Consider the following 14,815-nt stretch of genomic DNA (forward strand, 5'->3'; position numbering starts at 1 on the left):
AAGTTTCCGCCCGGACAGGGACTTGAACCCTGGACCCTTAGGTTAAAAGCCTAATGCTCTACCGACTGAGCTATCCGGGCTCGGACGACGGTGTGAGACCTCCCACGATGCACAACTGTACATTGACTCATGTCCTTTACTGTTGTGCAATCGTTGCATGGGGCCGTTACTAATAAAACGTCGCCTAAATGCTGTCTGCAAACTTATCGCGCTAAGCTCGTAACACACTATCGAAGACTGCTGGCACACGATGCAACAACAAATTGCACCAGTTGTTACGTCTCATACGTTGGAGCAGAGAATTGACGTGTTTTGTCGACACTCACTGGGCAATTGGAAAATTCGCAAGCATTTCGAATGCAATGTTTCCCACGTTTTCGCTCATTTCGCGGTTCCGTTGAAGACGTTCTTCACCACCTGACACAGAAAAAGGAACGCAGTCGGTAGGGCTTTTTTGATTCTTTTCCTTCAAAGGGAGTTAGTTTTCTAGTGAGTTCCTCTTATGGCATGCACTAGACAACCAGAACTGCTACAGCAGAGAGTCATTTTTGTTGTCAGCTGTAGTTGCATTATCACCAACGGAGAGCAATTCCATTGGCGTCGCATCAAAACGAATACCTGCCGAAACCCGGGATCGAACCAGGGACCTTTAGATCTTCAGTCTAACGCTCTCCCAACTGAGCTATTTCGGCTGACATTGAACGTTGCTGTTTGCATGTGTTCGTTCAGCTCTGCCTCGTTGCCAATTTCACAGTCACCTTCGTCTGATAAGACACAGGGACGCTGAAAGGCGAGCAGCCGATGCAGTGAAGTCCCACACACATTTCTTCTGCTTCCATCATCGTAACAAGCAAACATGTCGACTCGACTCGTGTAATATTCACTTCGCTGACTTCACGTGACGCCGCGCTGACGCTAGAAAACCCGTGCTATGTCGATGTCAGGGGCAACTCGTGTGCAGAGAACGAGACACAAGAAGGAGTGAGCCTCTCCACCGTATGAGAGGCAGTATCTAGCAGATACACACGGTAAAACATTCGACTTGCGTTAGCTCGTAAATTGCTACACGTCATCGTCTGCAAGCTAAAAAGGACACATCTGCACTGCCCAGTGAGGCGACACTTGTACTAACACCCGGTGGGCGGCTGTGAGACGAGGAGATGAGCTGCGGCTTCTGGGCGCGACTGTAACGCTGCGCCCTGGATCAAATAACTGGTGACCCATGTGTTTAGTAGTGACGCAACTGCTAGGATGCACCTGAACGTCCATCTTTTGAGAGAGAGAAAATTTTCGCAGTCGGCAGGACTCGAACCTACGCTCCCAGAGGGAATCTGATTTCAAGTCAGACGCCTTAACCACTCGGCCACGACTGCCGGTGGCAGAAGCGACTCCCGACAAGTGAAACGGCCATCTTTAGAAGCAATCTGATGGCAGAAAGCGGCGTGGCCTCACTCTTTCCTGTAGGGTTTCCATTAGCCGTTACGAAAGTGTATTAATTTTCGCCCAGACAGGGACTTGAACCCAGGACCCTTTGGTTGAAAACCTAACGCTCTACCGACTCAGCTATGCGGGCCCACGCACGAGCATTATCGTACAGCTGCGTGGTGAGCGAGTGATTCGCATGTTGTAATTACTGGCTTATGGCTCCAATGGCGACTTCACCGACTTCCCACTGACGCACCGCTGACGCTAGTTTTCTGTCGTCTTAAAACGATGGACATACCTCCAAGCAGCTGCGAGATCTTAAGAAAAGAAACGCTGCACCACTGCCTTCGCCGCACTCGAATGATTCAATTGCGATTCTTAAAAAGAATTGAATGTTCGCTCTGTCCAACACTTTCGAGCACATCTGTGTACTCACGATCTCAGCGACGGCTTTCTGCAGTCCCAGCGTCAGTGCGAGGTGAACCGATGGCCACAGTAAGCAGCGGTCGTCGCGAAACTCAGTAGTCTTAAACGGAAACTTTCGTCTTGTTGAGAATGGCGTCACTGGTTTGCACCCGCATTCGCCCACGCATGTCACATGTGTGCGAAAATTTTTGCTCCTCTCTTTACGCAAAATCGCACGCAGCCGGTAGGATTCGAACCTACGCTCCCATAGGGAATCTGATTTCGAGTCAGACGCCTTAACCACTCGGCCACGACTGCCGGTAGCGCGGCGTTGTCCCGACACATGCAAATGCTACCGTTTGAAGCACTGTGGTGTCAGAAAACGGCGTAGCTGCATTATTTTCCGTAGCGTTTCCACCGCTACCAGACGAATCGCTACCAAAGTTTTAAAATTTCCGCCCGGACAGGGACTTGAACCCTGGACCCTTAGGTTAAAAGCCTAATGCTCTACCGACTGAGCTATCCGGGCTCGGACGACGGTGTGAGACCTCCCACGATGCACAACTGTACATTGACTCATGTCCTTTACTGTTGTGCAATCGTTGCATGGGGCCGTTACTAATAAAACGTCGCCTAAATGCTGTCTGCAAACTTATCGCGCTAAGCTCGTAACACACTATCGAAGACTGCTGGCACACGATGCAACAACAAATTGCACCAGTTGTTACGTCTCATACGTTGGAGCAGAGAATTGACGTGTTTTGTCGACACTCACTGGGCAATTGGAAAATTCGCAAGCATTTCGAATGCAATGTTTCCCACGTTTTCGCTCATTTCGCGGTTCCGTTGAAGACGTTCTTCACCACCTGACACAGAAAAAGGAACGCAGTCGGTAGGGCTTTTTTGATTCTTTTCCTTCAAAGGGAGTTAGTTTTCTAGTGAGTTCCTCTTATGGCATGCACTAGACAACCAGAACTGCTACAGCAGAGAGTCATTTTTGTTGTCAGCTGTAGTTGCATTATCACCAACGGAGAGCAATTCCATTGGCGTCGCATCAAAACGAATACCTGCCGAAACCCGGGATCGAACCAGGGACCTTTAGATCTTCAGTCTAACGCTCTCCCAACTGAGCTATTTCGGCTGACATTGAACGTTGCTGTTTGCATGTGTTCGTTCAGCTCTGCCTCGTTGCCAATTTCACAGTCACCTTCGTCTGATAAGACACAGGGACGCTGAAAGGCGAGCAGCCGATGCAGTGAAGTCCCACACACATTTCTTCTGCTTCCATCATCGTAACAAGCAAACATGTCGACTCGACTCGTGTAATATTCACTTCGCTGACTTCACGTGACGCCGCGCTGACGCTAGAAAACCCGTGCTATGTCGATGTCAGGGGCAACTCGTGTGCAGAGAACGAGACACAAGAAGGAGTGAGCCTCTCCACCGTATGAGAGGCAGTATCTAGCAGATACACACGGTAAAACATTCGACTTGCGTTAGCTCGTAAATTGCTACACGTCATCGTCTGCAAGCTAAAAAGGACACATCTGCACTGCCCAGTGAGGCGACACTTGTACTAACACCCGGTGGGCGGCTGTGAGACGAGGAGATGAGCTGCGGCTTCTGGGCGCGACTGTAACGCTGCGCCCTGGATCAAATAACTGGTGACCCATGTGTTTAGTAGTGACGCAACTGCTAGGATGCACCTGAACGTCCATCTTTTGAGAGAGAGAAAATTTTCGCAGTCGGCAGGACTCGAACCTACGCTCCCAGAGGGAATCTGATTTCAAGTCAGACGCCTTAACCACTCGGCCACGACTGCCGGTGGCAGAAGCGACTCCCGACAAGTGAAACGGCCATCTTTAGAAGCAATCTGATGGCAGAAAGCGGCGTGGCCTCACTCTTTCCTGTAGGGTTTCCATTAGCCGTTACGAAAGTGTATTAATTTTCGCCCAGACAGGGACTTGAACCCAGGACCCTTTGGTTGAAAACCTAACGCTCTACCGACTCAGCTATGCGGGCCCACGCACGAGCATTATCGTACAGCTGCGTGGTGAGCGAGTGATTCGCATGTTGTAATTACTGGCTTATGGCTCCAATGGCGACTTCACCGACTTCCCACTGACGCACCGCTGACGCTAGTTTTCTGTCGTCTTAAAACGATGGACATACCTCCAAGCAGCTGCGAGATCTTAAGAAAAGAAACGCTGCACCACTGCCTTCGCCGCACTCGAATGATTCAATTGCGATTCTTAAAAAGAATTGAATGTTCGCTCTGTCCAACACTTTCGAGCACATCTGTGTACTCACGATCTCAGCGACGGCTTTCTGCAGTCCCAGCGTCAGTGCGAGGTGAACCGATGGCCACAGTAAGCAGCGGTCGTCGCGAAACTCAGTAGTCTTAAACGGAAACTTTCGTCTTGTTGAGAATGGCGTCACTGGTTTGCACCCGCATTCGCCCACGCATGTCACATGTGTGCGAAAATTTTTGCTCCTCTCTTTACGCAAAATCGCACGCAGCCGGTAGGATTCGAACCTACGCTCCCATAGGGAATCTGATTTCGAGTCAGACGCCTTAACCACTCGGCCACGACTGCCGGTAGCGCGGCGTTGTCCCGACACATGCAAATGCTACCGTTTGAAGCACTGTGGTGTCAGAAAACGGCGTAGCTGCATTATTTTCCGTAGCGTTTCCACCGCTACCAGACGAATCGCTACCAAAGTTTTAAAATTTCCGCCCGGACAGGGACTTGAACCCTGGACCCTTAGGTTAAAAGCCTAATGCTCTACCGACTGAGCTATCCGGGCTCGGACGACGGTGTGAGACCTCCCACGATGCACAACTGTACATTGACTCATGTCCTTTACTGTTGTGCAATCGTTGCATGGGGCCGTTACTAATAAAACGTCGCCTAAATGCTGTCTGCAAACTTATCGCGCTAAGCTCGTAACACACTATCGAAGACTGCTGGCACACGATGCAACAACAAATTGCACCAGTTGTTACGTCTCATACGTTGGAGCAGAGAATTGACGTGTTTTGTCGACACTCACTGGGCAATTGGAAAATTCGCAAGCATTTCGAATGCAATGTTTCCCACGTTTTCGCTCATTTCGCGGTTCCGTTGAAGACGTTCTTCACCACCTGACACAGAAAAAGGAACGCAGTCGGTAGGGCTTTTTTGATTCTTTTCCTTCAAAGGGAGTTAGTTTTCTAGTGAGTTCCTCTTATGGCATGCACTAGACAACCAGAACTGCTACAGCAGAGAGTCATTTTTGTTGTCAGCTGTAGTTGCATTATCACCAACGGAGAGCAATTCCATTGGCGTCGCATCAAAACGAATACCTGCCGAAACCCGGGATCGAACCAGGGACCTTTAGATCTTCAGTCTAACGCTCTCCCAACTGAGCTATTTCGGCTGACATTGAACGTTGCTGTTTGCATGTGTTCGTTCAGCTCTGCCTCGTTGCCAATTTCACAGTCACCTTCGTCTGATAAGACACAGGGACGCTGAAAGGCGAGCAGCCGATGCAGTGAAGTCCCACACACATTTCTTCTGCTTCCATCATCGTAACAAGCAAACATGTCGACTCGACTCGTGTAATATTCACTTCGCTGACTTCACGTGACGCCGCGCTGACGCTAGAAAACCCGTGCTATGTCGATGTCAGGGGCAACTCGTGTGCAGAGAACGAGACACAAGAAGGAGTGAGCCTCTCCACCGTATGAGAGGCAGTATCTAGCAGATACACACGGTAAAACATTCGACTTGCGTTAGCTCGTAAATTGCTACACGTCATCGTCTGCAAGCTAAAAAGGACACATCTGCACTGCCCAGTGAGGCGACACTTGTACTAACACCCGGTGGGCGGCTGTGAGACGAGGAGATGAGCTGCGGCTTCTGGGCGCGACTGTAACGCTGCGCCCTGGATCAAATAACTGGTGACCCATGTGTTTAGTAGTGACGCAACTGCTAGGATGCACCTGAACGTCCATCTTTTGAGAGAGAGAAAATTTTCGCAGTCGGCAGGACTCGAACCTACGCTCCCAGAGGGAATCTGATTTCAAGTCAGACGCCTTAACCACTCGGCCACGACTGCCGGTGGCAGAAGCGACTCCCGACAAGTGAAACGGCCATCTTTAGAAGCAATCTGATGGCAGAAAGCGGCGTGGCCTCACTCTTTCCTGTAGGGTTTCCATTAGCCGTTACGAAAGTGTATTAATTTTCGCCCAGACAGGGACTTGAACCCAGGACCCTTTGGTTGAAAACCTAACGCTCTACCGACTCAGCTATGCGGGCCCACGCACGAGCATTATCGTACAGCTGCGTGGTGAGCGAGTGATTCGCATGTTGTAATTACTGGCTTATGGCTCCAATGGCGACTTCACCGACTTCCCACTGACGCACCGCTGACGCTAGTTTTCTGTCGTCTTAAAACGATGGACATACCTCCAAGCAGCTGCGAGATCTTAAGAAAAGAAACGCTGCACCACTGCCTTCGCCGCACTCGAATGATTCAATTGCGATTCTTAAAAAGAATTGAATGTTCGCTCTGTCCAACACTTTCGAGCACATCTGTGTACTCACGATCTCAGCGACGGCTTTCTGCAGTCCCAGCGTCAGTGCGAGGTGAACCGATGGCCACAGTAAGCAGCGGTCGTCGCGAAACTCAGTATTCTTAAACGGAAACTTTCGTCTTGTTGAGAATGGCGTCACTGGTTTGCACCCGCATTCGCCCACGCATGTCACATGTGTGCGAAAATTTTTGCTCCTCTCTTTACGCAAAATCGCACGCAGCCGGTAGGATTCGAACCTACGCTCCCATAGGGAATCTGATTTCGAGTCAGACGCCTTAACCACTCGGCCACGACTGCCGGTAGCGCGGCGTTGTCCCGACACATGCAAATGCTACCGTTTGAAGCACTGTGGTGTCAGAAAACGGCGTAGCTGCATTATTTTCCGTAGCGTTTCCACCGCTACCAGACGAATCGCTACCAAAGTTTTAAAATTTCCGCCCGGACAGGGACTTGAACCCTGGACCCTTAGGTTAAAAGCCTAATGCTCTACCGACTGAGCTATCCGGGCTCGGACGACGGTGTGAGACCTCCCACGATGCACAACTGTACATTGACTCATGTCCTTTACTGTTGTGCAATCGTTGCATGGGGCCGTTACTAATAAAACGTCGCCTAAATGCTGTCTGCAAACTTATCGCGCTAAGCTCGTAACACACTATCGAAGACTGCTGGCACACGATGCAACAACAAATTGCACCAGTTGTTACGTCTCATACGTTGGAGCAGAGAATTGACGTGTTTTGTCGACACTCACTGGGCAATTGGAAAATTCGCAAGCATTTCGAATGCAATGTTTCCCACGTTTTCGCTCATTTCGCGGTTCCGTTGAAGACGTTCTTCACCACCTGACACAGAAAAAGGAACGCAGTCGGTAGGGCTTTTTTGATTCTTTTCCTTCAAAGGGAGTTAGTTTTCTAGTGAGTTCCTCTTATGGCATGCACTAGACAACCAGAACTGCTACAGCAGAGAGTCATTTTTGTTGTCAGCTGTAGTTGCATTATCACCAACGGAGAGCAATTCCATTGGCGTCGCATCAAAACGAATACCTGCCGAAACCCGGGATCGAACCAGGGACCTTTAGATCTTCAGTCTAACGCTCTCCCAACTGAGCTATTTCGGCTGACATTGAACGTTGCTGTTTGCATGTGTTCGTTCAGCTCTGCCTCGTTGCCAATTTCACAGTCACCTTCGTCTGATAAGACACAGGGACGCTGAAAGGCGAGCAGCCGATGCAGTGAAGTCCCACACACATTTCTTCTGCTTCCATCATCGTAACAAGCAAACATGTCGACTCGACTCGTGTAATATTCACTTCGCTGACTTCACGTGACGCCGCGCTGACGCTAGAAAACCCGTGCTATGTCGATGTCAGGGGCAACTCGTGTGCAGAGAACGAGACACAAGAAGGAGTGAGCCTCTCCACCGTATGAGAGGCAGTATCTAGCAGATACACACGGTAAAACATTCGACTTGCGTTAGCTCGTAAATTGCTACACGTCATCGTCTGCAAGCTAAAAAGGACACATCTGCACTGCCCAGTGAGGCGACACTTGTACTAACACCCGGTGGGCGGCTGTGAGACGAGGAGATGAGCTGCGGCTTCTGGGCGCGACTGTAACGCTGCGCCCTGGATCAAATAACTGGTGACCCATGTGTTTAGTAGTGACGCAACTGCTAGGATGCACCTGAACGTCCATCTTTTGAGAGAGAGAAAATTTTCGCAGTCGGCAGGACTCGAACCTACGCTCCCAGAGGGAATCTGATTTCAAGTCAGACGCCTTAACCACTCGGCCACGACTGCCGGTGGCAGAAGCGACTCCCGACAAGTGAAACGGCCATCTTTAGAAGCAATCTGATGGCAGAAAGCGGCGTGGCCTCACTCTTTCCTGTAGGGTTTCCATTAGCCGTTACGAAAGTGTATTAATTTTCGCCCAGACAGGGACTTGAACCCAGGACCCTTTGGTTGAAAACCTAACGCTCTACCGACTCAGCTATGCGGGCCCACGCACGAGCATTATCGTACAGCTGCGTGGTGAGCGAGTGATTCGCATGTTGTAATTACTGGCTTATGGCTCCAATGGCGACTTCACCGACTTCCCACTGACGCACCGCTGACGCTAGTTTTCTGTCGTCTTAAAACGATGGACATACCTCCAAGCAGCTGCGAGATCTTAAGAAAAGAAACGCTGCACCACTGCCTTCGCCGCACTCGAATGATTCAATTGCGATTCTTAAAAAGAATTGAATGTTCGCTCTGTCCAACACTTTCGAGCACATCTGTGTACTCACGATCTCAGCGACGGCTTTCTGCAGTCCCAGCGTCAGTGCGAGGTGAACCGATGGCCACAGTAAGCAGCGGTCGTCGCGAAACTCAGTAGTCTTAAACGGAAACTTTCGTCTTGTTGAGAATGGCGTCACTGGTTTGCACCCGCATTCGCCCACGCATGTCACATGTGTGCGAAAATTTTTGCTCCTCTCTTTACGCAAAATCGCACGCAGCCGGTAGGATTCGAACCTACGCTCCCATAGGGAATCTGATTTCGAGTCAGACGCCTTAACCACTCGGCCACGACTGCCGGTAGCGCGGCGTTGTCCCGACACATGCAAATGCTACCGTTTGAAGCACTGTGGTGTCAGAAAACGGCGTAGCTGCATTATTTTCCGTAGCGTTTCCACCGCTACCAGACGAATCGCTACCAAAGTTTTAAAATTTCCGCCCGGACAGGGACTTGAACCCTGGACCCTTAGGTTAAAAGCCTAATGCTCTACCGACTGAGCTATCCGGGCTCGGACGACGGTGTGAGACCTCCCACGATGCACAACTGTACATTGACTCATGTCCTTTACTGTTGTGCAATCGTTGCATGGGGCCGTTACTAATAAAACGTCGCCTAAATGCTGTCTGCAAACTTATCGCGCTAAGCTCGTAACACACTATCGAAGACTGCTGGCACACGATGCAACAACAAATTGCACCAGTTGTTACGTCTCATACGTTGGAGCAGAGAATTGACGTGTTTTGTCGACACTCACTGGGCAATTGGAAAATTCGCAAGCATTTCGAATGCAATGTTTCCCACGTTTTCGCTCATTTCGCGGTTCCGTTGAAGACGTTCTTCACCACCTGACACAGAAAAAGGAACGCAGTCGGTAGGGCTTTTTTGATTCTTTTCCTTCAAAGGGAGTTAGTTTTCTAGTGAGTTCCTCTTATGGCATGCACTAGACAACCAGAACTGCTACAGCAGAGAGTCATTTTTGTTGTCAGCTGTAGTTGCATTATCACCAACGGAGAGCAATTCCATTGGCGTCGCATCAAAACGAATACCTGCCGAAACCCGGGATCGAACCAGGGACCTTTAGATCTTCAGTCTAACGCTCTCCCAACTGAGCTATTTCGGCTGACATTGAACGTTGCTGTTTGCATGTGTTCGTTCAGCTCTGCCTCGTTGCCAATTTCACAGTCACCTTCGTCTGATAAGACACAGGGACGCTGAAAGGCGAGCAGCCGATGCAGTGAAGTCCCACACACATTTCTTCTGCTTCCATCATCGTAACAAGCAAACATGTCGACTCGACTCGTGTAATATTCACTTCGCTGACTTCACGTGACGCCGCGCTGACGCTAGAAAACCCGTGCTATGTCGATGTCAGGGGCAACTCGTGTGCAGAGAACGAGACACAAGAAGGAGTGAGCCTCTCCACCGTATGAGAGGCAGTATCTAGCAGATACACACGGTAAAACATTCGACTTGCGTTAGCTCGTAAATTGCTACACGTCATCGTCTGCAAGCTAAAAAGGACACATCTGCACTGCCCAGTGAGGCGACACTTGTACTAACACCCGGTGGGCGGCTGTGAGACGAGGAGATGAGCTGCGGCTTCTGGGCGCGACTGTAACGCTGCGCCCTGGATCAAATAACTGGTGACCCATGTGTTTAGTAGTGACGCAACTGCTAGGATGCACCTGAACGTCCATCTTTTGAGAGAGAGAAAATTTTCGCAGTCGGCAGGACTCGAACCTACGCTCCCAGAGGGAATCTGATTTCAAGTCAGACGCCTTAACCACTCGGCCACGACTGCCGGTGGCAGAAGCGACTCCCGACAAGTGAAACGGCCATCTTTAGAAGCAATCTGATGGCAGAAAGCGGCGTGGCCTCACTCTTTCCTGTAGGGTTTCCATTAGCCGTTACGAAAGTGTATTAATTTTCGCCCAGACAGGGACTTGAACCCAGGACCCTTTGGTTGAAAACCTAACGCTCTACCGACTCAGCTATGCGGGCCCACGCACGAGCATTATCGTACAGCTGCGTGGTGAGCGAGTGATTCGCATGTTGTAATTACTGGCTTATGGCTCCAATGGCGACTTCACCGACTTCCCACTGACGCACCGCTGACGCTAGTTTTCTGTCGTCTTAAAACGATGGACATACCTCCAAGCAGCTGCGAGATCTTAAGAAAAGAAACGCTGCACCACTGCCTTCGCCGCACTCGAATGATTCAATTGCGATTCTTAAAAAGAATTGAATGTTCGCTCTGTCCAACACTTTCGAGCACATCTGTGTACTCACGATCTCAGCGACGGCTTTCTGCAGTCCCAGCGTCAGTGCGAGGTGAACCGATGGCCACAGTAAGCAGCGGTCGTCGCGAAACTCAGTATTCTTAAACGGAAACTTTCGTCTTGTTGAGAATGGCGTCACTGGTTTGCACCCGCATTCGCCCACGCATGTCACATGTGTGCGAAAATTTTTGCTCCTCTCTTTACGCAAAATCGCACGCAGCCGGTAGGATTCGAACCTACGCTCCCATAGGGAATCTGATTTCGAGTCAGACGCCTTAACCACTCGGCCACGACTGCCGGTAGCGCGGCGTTGTCCCGACACATGCAAATGCTACCGTTTGAAGCACTGTGGTGTCAGAAAACGGCGTAGCTGCATTATTTTCCGTAGCGTTTCCACCGCTACCAGACGAATCGCTACCAAAGTTTTAAAATTTCCGCCCGGACAGGGACTTGAACCCTGGACCCTTAGGTTAAAAGCCTAATGCTCTACCGACTGAGCTATCCGGGCTCGGACGACGGTGTGAGACCTCCCACGATGCACAACTGTACATTGACTCATGTCCTTTACTGTTGTGCAATCGTTGCATGGGGCCGTTACTAATAAAACGTCGCCTAAATGCTGTCTGCAAACTTATCGCGCTAAGCTCGTAACACACTATCGAAGACTGCTGGCACACGATGCAACAACAAATTGCACCAGTTGTTACGTCTCATACGTTGGAGCAGAGAATTGACGTGTTTTGTCGACACTCACTGGGCAATTGGAAAATTCGCAAGCATTTCGAATGCAATGTTTCCCACGTTTTCGCTCATTTCGCGGTTCCGTTGAAGACGTTCTTCACCACCTGACACAGAAAAAGGAACGCAGTCGGTAGGGCTTTTTTGATTCTTTTCCTTCAAAGGGAGTTAGTTTTCTAGTGAGTTCCTCTTATGGCATGCACTAGACAACCAGAACTGCTACAGCAGAGAGTCATTTTTGTTGTCAGCTGTAGTTGCATTATCACCAACGGAGAGCAATTCCATTGGCGTCGCATCAAAACGAATACCTGCCGAAACCCGGGATCGAACCAGGGACCTTTAGATCTTCAGTCTAACGCTCTCCCAACTGAGCTATTTCGGCTGACATTGAACGTTGCTGTTTGCATGTGTTCGTTCAGCTCTGCCTCGTTGCCAATTTCACAGTCACCTTCGTCTGATAAGACACAGGGACGCTGAAAGGCGAGCAGCCGATGCAGTGAAGTCCCACACACATTTCTTCTGCTTCCATCATCGTAACAAGCAAACATGTCGACTCGACTCGTGTAATATTCACTTCGCTGACTTCACGTGACGCCGCGCTGACGCTAGAAAACCCGTGCTATGTCGATGTCAGGGGCAACTCGTGTGCAGAGAACGAGACACAAGAAGGAGTGAGCCTCTCCACCGTATGAGAGGCAGTATCTAGCAGATACACACGGTAAAACATTCGACTTGCGTTAGCTCGTAAATTGCTACACGTCATCGTCTGCAAGCTAAAAAGGACACATCTGCACTGCCCAGTGAGGCGACACTTGTACTAACACCCGGTGGGCGGCTGTGAGACGAGGAGATGAGCTGCGGCTTCTGGGCGCGACTGTAACGCTGCGCCCTGGATCAAATAACTGGTGACCCATGTGTTTAGTAGTGACGCAACTGCTAGGATGCACCTGAACGTCCATCTTTTGAGAGAGAGAAAATTTTCGCAGTCGGCAGGACTCGAACCTACGCTCCCAGAGGGAATCTGATTTCAAGTCAGACGCCTTAACCACTCGGCCACGACTGCCGGTGGCAGAAGCGACTCCCGACAAGTGAAACGGCCATCTTTAGAAGCAATCTGATGGCAGAAAGCGGCGTGGCCTCACTCTTTCCTGTAGGGTTTCCATTAGCCGTTACGAAAGTGTATTAATTTTCGCCCAGACAGGGACTTGAACCCAGGACCCTTTGGTTGAAAACCTAACGCTCTACCGACTCAGCTATGCGGGCCCACGCACGAGCATTATCGTACAGCTGCGTGGTGAGCGAGTGATTCGCATGTTGTAATTACTGGCTTATGGCTCCAATGGCGACTTCACCGACTTCCCACTGACGCACCGCTGACGCTAGTTTTCTGTCGTCTTAAAACGATGGACATACCTCCAAGCAGCTGCGAGATCTTAAGAAAAGAAACGCTGCACCACTGCCTTCGCCGCACTCGAATGATTCAATTGCGATTCTTAAAAAGAATTGAATGTTCGCTCTGTCCAACACTTTCGAGCACATCTGTGTACTCACGATCTCAGCGACGGCTTTCTGCAGTCCCAGCGTCAGTGCGAGGTGAACCGATGGCCACAGTAAGCAGCGGTCGTCGCGAAACTCAGTAGTCTTAAACGGAAACTTTCGTCTTGTTGAGAATGGCGTCACTGGTTTGCACCCGCATTCGCCCACGCATGTCACATGTGTGCGAAAATTTTTGCTCCTCTCTTTACGCAAAATCGCACGCAGCCGGTAGGATTCGAACCTACGCTCCCATAGGGAATCTGATTTCGAGTCAGACGCCTTAACCACTCGGCCACGACTGCCGGTAGCGCGGCGTTGTCCCGACACATGCAAATGCTACCGTTTGAAGCACTGTGGTGTCAGAAAACGGCGTAGCTGCATTATTTTCCGTAGCGTTTCCACCGCTACCAGACGAATCGCTACCAAAGTTTTAAAATTTCCGCCCGGACAGGGACTTGAACCCTGGACCCTTAGGTTAAAAGCCTAATGCTCTACCGACTGAGCTATCCGGGCTCGGACGACGGTGTGAGACCTCCCACGATGCACAACTGTACATTGACTCATGTCCTTTACTGTTGTGCAATCGTTGCATGGGGCCGTTACTAATAAAACGTCGCCTAAATGCTGTCTGCAAACTTATCGCGCTAAGCTCGTAACACACTATCGAAGACTGCTGGCACACGATGCAACAACAAATTGCACCAGTTGTTACGTCTCATACGTTGGAGCAGAGAATTGACGTGTTTTGTCGACACTCACTGGGCAATTGGAAAATTCGCAAGCATTTCGAATGCAATGTTTCCCACGTTTTCGCTCATTTCGCGGTTCCGTTGAAGACGTTCTTCACCACCTGACACAGAAAAAGGAACGCAGTCGGTAGGGCTTTTTTGATTCTTTTCCTTCAAAGGGAGTTAGTTTTCTAGTGAGTTCCTCTTATGGCATGCACTAGACAACCAGAACTGCTACAGCAGAGAGTCATTTTTGTTGTCAGCTGTAGTTGCATTATCACCAACGGAGAGCAATTCCATTGGCGTCGCATCAAAACGAATACCTGCCGAAACCCGGGATCGAACCAGGGACCTTTAGATCTTCAGTCTAACGCTCTCCCAACTGAGCTATTTCGGCTGACATTGAACGTTGCTGTTTGCATGTGTTCGTTCAGCTCTGCCTCGTTGCCAATTTCACAGTCACCTTCGTCTGATAAGACACAGGGACGCTGAAAGGCGAGCAGCCGATGCAGTGAAGTCCCACACACATTTCTTCTGCTTCCATCATCGTAACAAGCAAACATGTCGACTCGACTCGTGTAATATTCACTTCGCTGACTTCACGTGACGCCGCGCTGACGCTAGAAAACCCGTGCTATGTCGATGTCAGGGGCAACTCGTGTGCAGAGAACGAGACACAAGAAGGAGTGAGCCTCTCCACCGTATGAGAGGCAGTATCTAGCAGATACACACGGTAAAACATTCGACTTGCGTTAGCTCGTAAATTGCTACACGTCATCGTCTGCAAGCTAAAAAGGACACATCTGCACTGCCCAGTGAGGCGACACTTGTACTAACACCCGGTGG

The 14,815-nt window shown here is 50.2% G+C and overlaps 26 non-coding genes across 26 annotated transcripts; all 26 read right to left on the reverse strand.

Annotated features, from left to right (window-relative positions):
- Positions 1-7: 7 nt before the first annotated feature.
- Trnak-uuu lies at positions 8-80 on the reverse strand. The gene has a single exon. It is a non-coding gene; the product is annotated as a tRNA-Lys (tRNA).
- A 539-nt stretch (positions 81-619) lies between these two features.
- On the reverse strand, positions 620-692 carry Trnaf-gaa. The gene has a single exon. It is a non-coding gene; the product is annotated as a tRNA-Phe (tRNA).
- A 599-nt stretch (positions 693-1,291) lies between these two features.
- On the reverse strand, positions 1,292-1,373 carry Trnas-uga. Its single transcript has one exon. It is a non-coding gene; the product is annotated as a tRNA-Ser (tRNA).
- A 693-nt stretch (positions 1,374-2,066) lies between these two features.
- Positions 2,067-2,148, reverse strand: Trnas-cga. Its single transcript has one exon. It is a non-coding gene; the product is annotated as a tRNA-Ser (tRNA).
- A 138-nt stretch (positions 2,149-2,286) lies between these two features.
- Trnak-uuu lies at positions 2,287-2,359 on the reverse strand. The gene has a single exon. It is a non-coding gene; the product is annotated as a tRNA-Lys (tRNA).
- A 539-nt stretch (positions 2,360-2,898) lies between these two features.
- Trnaf-gaa lies at positions 2,899-2,971 on the reverse strand. The gene has a single exon. It is a non-coding gene; the product is annotated as a tRNA-Phe (tRNA).
- Positions 2,972-3,570: 599 nt separating this feature from the next.
- On the reverse strand, positions 3,571-3,652 carry Trnas-uga. Its single transcript has one exon. It is a non-coding gene; the product is annotated as a tRNA-Ser (tRNA).
- Positions 3,653-4,345: 693 nt separating this feature from the next.
- Trnas-cga lies at positions 4,346-4,427 on the reverse strand. Its single transcript has one exon. It is a non-coding gene; the product is annotated as a tRNA-Ser (tRNA).
- A 138-nt stretch (positions 4,428-4,565) lies between these two features.
- Trnak-uuu lies at positions 4,566-4,638 on the reverse strand. The gene has a single exon. It is a non-coding gene; the product is annotated as a tRNA-Lys (tRNA).
- Positions 4,639-5,177: 539 nt separating this feature from the next.
- Trnaf-gaa lies at positions 5,178-5,250 on the reverse strand. The gene has a single exon. It is a non-coding gene; the product is annotated as a tRNA-Phe (tRNA).
- Positions 5,251-5,849: 599 nt separating this feature from the next.
- Trnas-uga lies at positions 5,850-5,931 on the reverse strand. Its single transcript has one exon. It is a non-coding gene; the product is annotated as a tRNA-Ser (tRNA).
- A 693-nt stretch (positions 5,932-6,624) lies between these two features.
- Trnas-cga lies at positions 6,625-6,706 on the reverse strand. Its single transcript has one exon. It is a non-coding gene; the product is annotated as a tRNA-Ser (tRNA).
- Positions 6,707-6,844: 138 nt separating this feature from the next.
- Positions 6,845-6,917, reverse strand: Trnak-uuu. The gene has a single exon. It is a non-coding gene; the product is annotated as a tRNA-Lys (tRNA).
- A 539-nt stretch (positions 6,918-7,456) lies between these two features.
- Trnaf-gaa lies at positions 7,457-7,529 on the reverse strand. The gene has a single exon. It is a non-coding gene; the product is annotated as a tRNA-Phe (tRNA).
- A 599-nt stretch (positions 7,530-8,128) lies between these two features.
- Trnas-uga lies at positions 8,129-8,210 on the reverse strand. The gene has a single exon. It is a non-coding gene; the product is annotated as a tRNA-Ser (tRNA).
- Positions 8,211-8,903: 693 nt separating this feature from the next.
- Positions 8,904-8,985, reverse strand: Trnas-cga. Its single transcript has one exon. It is a non-coding gene; the product is annotated as a tRNA-Ser (tRNA).
- Positions 8,986-9,123: 138 nt separating this feature from the next.
- On the reverse strand, positions 9,124-9,196 carry Trnak-uuu. The gene has a single exon. It is a non-coding gene; the product is annotated as a tRNA-Lys (tRNA).
- Positions 9,197-9,735: 539 nt separating this feature from the next.
- Trnaf-gaa lies at positions 9,736-9,808 on the reverse strand. The gene has a single exon. It is a non-coding gene; the product is annotated as a tRNA-Phe (tRNA).
- Positions 9,809-10,407: 599 nt separating this feature from the next.
- On the reverse strand, positions 10,408-10,489 carry Trnas-uga. The gene has a single exon. It is a non-coding gene; the product is annotated as a tRNA-Ser (tRNA).
- A 693-nt stretch (positions 10,490-11,182) lies between these two features.
- Positions 11,183-11,264, reverse strand: Trnas-cga. The gene has a single exon. It is a non-coding gene; the product is annotated as a tRNA-Ser (tRNA).
- A 138-nt stretch (positions 11,265-11,402) lies between these two features.
- On the reverse strand, positions 11,403-11,475 carry Trnak-uuu. Its single transcript has one exon. It is a non-coding gene; the product is annotated as a tRNA-Lys (tRNA).
- Positions 11,476-12,014: 539 nt separating this feature from the next.
- Positions 12,015-12,087, reverse strand: Trnaf-gaa. The gene has a single exon. It is a non-coding gene; the product is annotated as a tRNA-Phe (tRNA).
- A 599-nt stretch (positions 12,088-12,686) lies between these two features.
- On the reverse strand, positions 12,687-12,768 carry Trnas-uga. The gene has a single exon. It is a non-coding gene; the product is annotated as a tRNA-Ser (tRNA).
- Positions 12,769-13,461: 693 nt separating this feature from the next.
- Positions 13,462-13,543, reverse strand: Trnas-cga. Its single transcript has one exon. It is a non-coding gene; the product is annotated as a tRNA-Ser (tRNA).
- A 138-nt stretch (positions 13,544-13,681) lies between these two features.
- Trnak-uuu lies at positions 13,682-13,754 on the reverse strand. Its single transcript has one exon. It is a non-coding gene; the product is annotated as a tRNA-Lys (tRNA).
- A 539-nt stretch (positions 13,755-14,293) lies between these two features.
- On the reverse strand, positions 14,294-14,366 carry Trnaf-gaa. Its single transcript has one exon. It is a non-coding gene; the product is annotated as a tRNA-Phe (tRNA).
- Between the last annotated feature and the right edge of the window lie 449 nt (positions 14,367-14,815).

The sequence above is a fragment of the Schistocerca piceifrons genome, unplaced genomic scaffold (genome assembly GCF_021461385.2).
Source record: "Schistocerca piceifrons isolate TAMUIC-IGC-003096 unplaced genomic scaffold, iqSchPice1.1 HiC_scaffold_42, whole genome shotgun sequence".
NCBI lineage: Eukaryota > Metazoa > Arthropoda > Insecta > Orthoptera > Acrididae > Schistocerca > Schistocerca piceifrons.